Here is a 7,936-nt window from a genome sequence, read left to right as displayed (position 1 = left end):
AGAAGCTGGTTAATGGTACAAACACACAGTTATACAGAAGGAATGAATTCTAATGCTTGATAGCACCATAGGGTAAATACAGTTAAGGAGAATTTATTGTGTATTTCAAAATAACTGGAAGGTAATATTTGAAATGGTCTCAACATAAAGAAATGATAAATATTTGAGGTAAGGGATATTCTAAATATCCTGATTTGATCATTACACATCATAAGAATGTATCAAAATATCATATGTACCACATATGTATACATTATTATGTATTAATGAGAGAAAGATTTTTGCATAAGGATGTTTTTATTTTTCAATATTATACATAAGATATGGTGGTAGTTTAAAATATGTCCACAAATATTTTAGCTCCTCCCTCCATAAGGTGAAGCCAAATTCACCTCCCCTTGATTGAGGTCTGTGCTTAGTTGCTTTTTTCTTGTAAGCAGAATATGGTGGAAATGATGTTGCATGTCTAGACTGTAAAATGCGTCACTGTTTAATCCTTGCAATCTCACTCTTGGTTTATTTGTTCTGGGAGAGGACATTCAAGAAGCCCTGTGTAGAGGCTCAATTAAGAATGAACTGAGCTGAGTTCTGCCAATAGCCATGTGAGTATACCATCTTGAAAGGGAATCCTCCAGATCAACAGGTCCTCCAGCATACTGGATGCTACTTGAAAAGGCAGTGGTGAATAGGAATGTTGTATGGGGTGTTTTCCAGGGTCCTATGGACAAATGACAGAGCAGATTATCATAATTTTGGAGGAAAGCTTTGCCATCCTCTATGAATTACAACCTTCCAATTGAGAAACATTTTTGGTTTGCTTCAGAGCTTTAGTGGAGACTGAACATTTGACCACAGGCTACCAAGTTACCATGCAATCTGTGCTGCCATCACAAACTGGTATTATTTGACCCATTAAGCCACAAATTTTAGCATGCACAGCAGAAATCCATTATCAAATGAAAGGGGAAACATACTAGATTAGGCACAGATAGGTCCCAAAGGCACAATTGAGTTGCATGAGGAAGATTCAGATGCCCATGGCCTCTTCTCCTATTACATTGTCTTATTTCTTTCAAACTTCTTAACCTACAATCTCACCCTATGACAAATTGATTACAGAAGAAAGAAACAGGGCCTAGTTTAACAAATGGTTCTGCAAAATATACAGGCACATCCCGAAGGTGAATGGCTGTAGCTCTATAGCTCCACTCCAGGATGGCCCTGAAAAGCAGTGATAAAGGGAAGCCATCCAGTGGACAGAAATTCGTGCTGTTTATTTTTCCTAAAGGAAGAGATGGCCAGAGTTATGGTTCTATACCTATTTCTGGACTGCAGCTAAAGGGTTGGCTGGATAGTCTGGAACTTGGAAAGAACATAATTGGAAAATTGGTTACAGAGAAGTCTAGGAGAGACATATGTGACTAGTCCTCCGTGAATGGGCCCTTGGTGTAAAGATGTTTGTGTCTCTTGTGAATGCTCACCCAAGAATGATCTCAGCAGAAGGAGATTTTAATAATCAGGTAGAAAAGATGACTTATTTTGTATATGTCAGTGAGCCTCCATCCTCAGCCATTGCTGTTGCTGAGGATGTTTAGGAAAAAAGAGTTTAGGAAAAAAGAGTCCATGGTGGCAAGAAGGGAGGGTAAACATGGGCTCAGCAACACAACTTTTAAATCACTAAGGCCAGTCTGGCTATAGCTATGGCTTAGTACCCAAACTGCTCCCAAGTTGCTTTCCTTGTCGGAAGTATTTCTGCCAAAACTACCAGCTATGGATTTACCGAATGTCTTATCCATCACTATGACATTAACACAGCATTGCTGATAACCAAGGAAATCACTTTGCAGCAAATGAATTGGAGCAATAAGCCCATGCTCATGGAATTCACTGACGTATCATGTGATACCATTGTCCTGAAAGAGCTGACTTGTTAGGATGCTGGAATGGCCTTTTAAGAATTTGATTATGGCACCAGCTCAGGTACAATAACCTGGAGTTGGCAATGTCTTCCAAGATATGGTGTATGTCCTAAATCAGAATCTAGTATTTGGTGCTCTTTCTCCAATAACCAGGATTCACAGGTCCAGAAATCATGGGATAGAAATTAAAGTGGCTCTTTTCAACATTAATCCTGTAAGTCCACTATCAAAATATTTACTTCCTATTCCCATAACTTTAGGCTCTGCTTGTTAGCATTTAATTACAACAGGAGGAAGTCTTCTACTAGGGGATATAATTCCATTGAATTGGAAGCTGAGACGGCCACCTGATTAACTTTTGTGTCTCATGCCGTTGAATCATGAAACAAACAAGGACAAGACTGTACTGGGTGGGTTATATTTTCCTATCAATGGGAAATCGGTTGCTACTATACAGTTAGGATAAGGAGAGGTATGTCTGGAATACAGAAGTGATGCCTGTGTGTTTTTCTTTCTTTTTTTTTCTTGTTTTTTTGTTTTTTTGTTTTTTTTTTTTTTTTTGGTTTACCATGTATTACATGTAAAAATTGCTGTGTGGAACTTATATTCATTTATTTTGCAATTATTGAATAAATAATGTAATGAATGGAATTTGGAGTCAGAAATTACTCTGCACAGAGGAATGAGTCACAATTTATTCTCCTAAAATTTCAATTCCTAATTCTCCTTTATAACTAGCAATATATTTCCAGAGTAATAAGGTGAAATGGTCCATGAGCAGTTTCTCTTTACCATGGTTGTTTTAATTCCATACACATTCTTCTACATTTTTTATCCTTTTTTTCTGTCCTCAATGCTCCTTTTCTTTATCTCTACCTTAGCAGTGTGGTTGCTGAACAAATTGCTTCAGGCTTTTAAAGGGAATAGACAAGACTGCTTTTTGTCATCATTAACTTTTGGGATTTATGAGGAGGCTGCTTACAAAGTGTGGGCAGAAATCATCCACTACCCATATGTTGCTGGCACTGGCAATATGTAAAATCTATGGAATAATTCTGCACAACCAAACTTGCATAATTATTAAGAACACTTTGTTTGAAGGTCTGAGGTTTTGTCTTATGTCCATGGACACTTTTCTTACCAGTTATTTAACCTCCAAAGTAGTTACCACCATCTACCTTTCATTATCTTAAAAATATTTTAAAATATTGTGAAAGTAGGAAGAATTAAATGCATATGATGAAGATGAGTTGGAAAATGTGAATTCAATTCAGTTTTTAGAAAATTTATATTGACTTGGATTAGGTAGTAATTGGGTTATAAGGAAATAAGGCTATTCATTCTTTTGTGGATGAGAAAGAGATATTTTATTGACTTCATTTTTTTATTATTTTTTATAGTTTCTTTATTATTATTATTATTATTATTATTATACTTTAAGTTTTAGGGTACAAGTGCACTATGTGCAGGTTAGACTTCATTCTTAAGTTATGAGTGGTATTCTGCTATTTATGCCTAATCTTATCTCTTAAAGGAAATCTAGCCTAAGTTCTATAGGTACAAAAACTTCAATGCCCATTTTAAAGATGAGAGACTACTGAACTTCAGAAAGCTAAATGGCAACCCGATCATTTGCATAAGTGATAGGATGGACCTAGAATCCAGGTTTCTTCCATTCACATCCATTTATTTGATTCCTAGTCACATTAATACCCATGGCAGTGGGAGGGGGTGGAATTATTTTCTTTAATACCTTAGTTTGATTGTTTCTCAGGTTCTCACAGCTTGAGTGATTACTGGTACATCTGCCATTTCAGAAGGTGAACAGAGTGACTGTGGGCATAAGAGTAGTGAGAGAGGGTGGGCAGTCTTGATGAGAAATAGATGGAGCCTGAAGAGGTGAGGGGCTGGGGTTGTCCATTCCAATGCATAGTTAGTTCCAGAAACACATTCCTTTTATTTTGAAAAAAAACTTAAGTAGCGGTCACTAAGCTAGTTTCTAAAATATGTAAGTGATTCTCAGTTCCTTGGTTGTACCTGAATTTACTACTTGTGTGATTTTGACATGAGAAGTGGGTGTCTTTCGAATCTACAAAAATGCCTCCCAGTTCCAAAGAAAGCAAGCATTCAAGTAGGTGATTTTCAAGTAGATGGAGTAAGTTCTATCCACAGAGATCAGTGATATAGGAAAAGATGTGAGATTAGCAGAGATTGTCTATGAAATTTAATAACATTCTATACTTGATTTAAACAGAAATTACTGATTATTTTACCTTACAAGTAATTTTGCAATATAACACCTAACCAAATCATATTTTTGTAACATAACTGATTGAATAGAGAAACAAAACTTAAATAGCAACCTCATCATTTGGACCCCTTTGAAAACGGTTGAAACGGTATATATAGAGGCATTGTAGCATAGCAGCTCAAGAACTCAATCTTAAGAGTTAAATGGACAATGGTTTAAATGTAGGCTCCAGTGTTCACCACCTATGTGGCTGTGGGTAAGTTATTTACCTTTCTAAGCTTCATTTTCCTCACCTGTAAAATGGCAATAATAATTGCAACTGCCTCTTAAGGTTCATGTGATGATAACATTATGTTCACTTTTGTGGCTAATGGAACATTTTACTGGCAAGTGTTAGAATATATTTATTCTCTTTGTGATCACAAAACCAAGATCAGATACCATAAATATGTATATCACAGAGGGTAAGAATGGAATAGCAGGACAGGGGCATTCCAACAAGAGGGGATTGAGAGAGGTGGTAAGGAAATGATTAATATAATGTGCCTAGAGGAATAGGTTGAATCAAGTGAAGCCCTGAACAGGGGGAAGACAGGAGAAATTGGAGAAGTGCAGAGACCAGATCAAATGGTCTACACTAGATGTAGACTGAAGGTATTGCAGGTATGAGCTGGAAGGACAGGAGATTATGCTTAGCAGGTTAGTGTTGGTGAATACACTTTCTGAGGTGCGACAGTTGTGGGTAATGACAAAGCTCCAATTGTGTTCATGCTGAAGAGAAGGAAATAAGGAGATGACTGGAATTAATTGTGAAGGTCAAAGAACCATGAATCCAGGGTAAAAAATGGGTGATTTACACATTCATAGAAGTCCCCAGAATGATGGTAGAAGTTGGCTTGGAAAATGAACAGCAGGTGGGAAAATGATGTGGGGGTCAGGAAAGGCAGGACTCCAAGGAGGATGAGTTATTTCAGGAATTTCATACAGCATTTAGGAGCCAGATGGTGAGTCATACCTCCTGGCCGGAGGCATCTGGGCTTTCTGAGAAAGAGTCCAAACTTGAAAGAACTTGGAGGAAGGGCAGGATTTGGAGAGGAAAACTAAGTTGAAGATAGGACTAGAATCTGGGGAGCATGGAGGGTTAAGATTCTTATCGCACTGCACATTAGAATCACCTCCTGGGGCTTTAAAAAGTCACCCATGTCTGAATGCTTCCTGAAACCAACGGTGTCTAATCTCTCAGCTGAGGCCCTGTCAACCATATATTGTAAAAGTTCGAATAATGGGAAGGTTAGGTAAAACATTGCTTAGGTCAAAAACGAGTGAGCTGGAAGGAAAAATCAAACATTAGGGAATGAGTCTAGAAAGATGGAGATGACAAAGGGACTGGCATTTGAGGCTGTGATGGGGACAAGAGGCATGGGATTAACTGCTCTCTCGAGGTAGGATGGGGCTTTGAGCTGCTCACGCATTTTAGTGGTCTCTACATAGCTTCCTGGAAGAGTTTCATTACTCCCGCAGTGGATATTGTGTGGACAGCAAGAGAAGAAGGCAGTTAATTCTGTGAGGAAATGCTTGGGATAAAAGGTCAGAAGTATATACTGACCTTTATTTCCTTCCTGCTTCTTTCTTTCTCTCTCCCAAATTCCACCTCTAAAGCCCTTGAAATCAATGGAACTTCTTTCTCTCTTTCTTTCTCTCTCCCACATTCTCACTTGAAAGCCCTAAAGTCAAAGGAACTTTGTTGCCTCGTGAAATATATGTAATTTATTCAGTCATGGTCATCACTGATGGTGGACGCTGCATCTGCTTACACTATTACCTTTTGCTCTACACTCAGCCACAAAGCCCAGTCCCTTCACCAGTTTTCTCAGACTGTCTTCTCATGAAGCACTAAGCAAGGTTCAAAAGCACCTGCATTTAGGTTTAAGGGTGATCTGGATGGTGAATGGAGTTCCCAGAGGAAGATGATGCAAGATATCTCATATCATACAAGCCAGGGACATGCCCCAAACTTGGAGATAAAGCCAGGCAGTTCTCTGGTTACCTAATGACCTCAATTCTGAGTCCTAGATATGCCATACTCTTTCTCTTGGGAGTGGCCATCAACTTTTTTGTAAATTTATATAGTTGTATAGGTTGCTGTATCGCTCACTTCCCTTAAAAATCCACCTTGGCTATACAATTCTTATGCCCTGCATAACCATAAAAGTATATCTAAACCATTTATCTTCACAAATAAAATGTATATACTGTGTGTACATATAGATAGATACATGCACACTGTATATGTATATGTATTTTTATTTTAACCCCTCCCCCACCCCCAAGAGCAATTCTATTCTGATAAGGCCTAATAGTTACGAGGTTAAAGTGCTCACATGGCTCCATCTTTTTGGATTATAACCAGGGTCCCACACTGGCAGCCAGATGGAAACATGGTGTCCGATCAGGCCCCATGGATTGGATCTTGTTTACTGGGGATTCATCCTCAGGGGCTTGAGGCACGCTTTCAGTAAAACCAGTTTCCTAAATCAAAAATGGGGATTCAAATTTCATCCTAAAGTGGTGTTGCCTCCCTATATCCTTCTGAATATATTTCACTGATGGAAAAAAATGGGGGATCCTTGGATCTCTTTAATGTTTGTGTTTCCCAAGTAAAATGTGCCCATAGTAGTTTGTTTCAACTAAAACTAAAGTTTCTGAACTATATTGAACAGCTCTGTGTTATGGTTTTTAGTGCATTCTTTGGTTAGAACACATGCATGGAGGGCTCCACTCTCATGACCTCATTATTTCTCAAAGGCCTCATCTCCATCGTGTTGAGGGTCATGATATCAACATGTGAATTTTGAGAGTCCATTGCATGGAGGAAAAGCATTCTTGGCACAAAGACCAACAGATACAAAGGCCCTGAGTTGGGAGGATTTCTCACATGTGTAAGGAACAGTAAAGAAGCCAATGTGTCTACAGTGACATGAAAAATGGGGCCATATCAGGAGATGAAGTCAGAGTTGTGGGTAGATGGGGTTGGGGGTGGGCATAATGGATCAAATTGTAAGGGACCTTGTAGACCATTGTCAGGTGCTCTGAGGAAGAGTGGATTGCACCAAGCAGAGGAGTAACACCATTGGATTGAGAGTTACCAGGCTGCCTTGTTGACAATAGCCTGTAGGGGAGTCAGGGCGCAGCAGAGCAATCAGTTATGAGGCTATTGCAATAATCCAGGGGAGAGATTTTGGTGTATTAGACTGGTGGTGGCAGTCAGGGTGGCTAAGCATTGATCAGGTTAAAGAGATATTTTGAATGTAGAGTTCAGAGATGTGTCAGATACGGGGTGTGAGACATGGAAAGGAATCTAAGGGTTTATTTACAAATGAAGGAGTAGAATTGTCTGGAACTGAAAGAAGAAAACTGAAGGACGAATAAGTTTGCTGGGGAAGATGAGGAGCTCGGTTTTAAATACATGCTGAGTTTGAAATGTATTAAACATCCAAGTGGATATTTTGACAAGGCAATTGGATATATGAATATGGGGTTTAAGGAAGGGATTTTGACTGAAATTAAAAATTTAGAAGTTTTCAGCATATGTTTTATTTAAAACCATGAGACTGGAATAAATATAGATTTAAAAGGGATGGTTGACAATTCAGTAGGTAAATCCATCCCCTTAAGAGTAAACTACATCCCCATCCAGAGGCAAGAGGCCTTGCTCTAGAGCCCTCAAAACCCCTCAGAATAAACTAATCTAACTTCAGAACTTTTT

Source organism: Pongo abelii, chromosome 17, assembly GCF_028885655.2.
Source record: "Pongo abelii isolate AG06213 chromosome 17, NHGRI_mPonAbe1-v2.0_pri, whole genome shotgun sequence".
Taxonomy (NCBI): domain Eukaryota; kingdom Metazoa; phylum Chordata; class Mammalia; order Primates; family Hominidae; genus Pongo; species Pongo abelii.
This window is presented reverse-complemented; position numbering follows the sequence as displayed.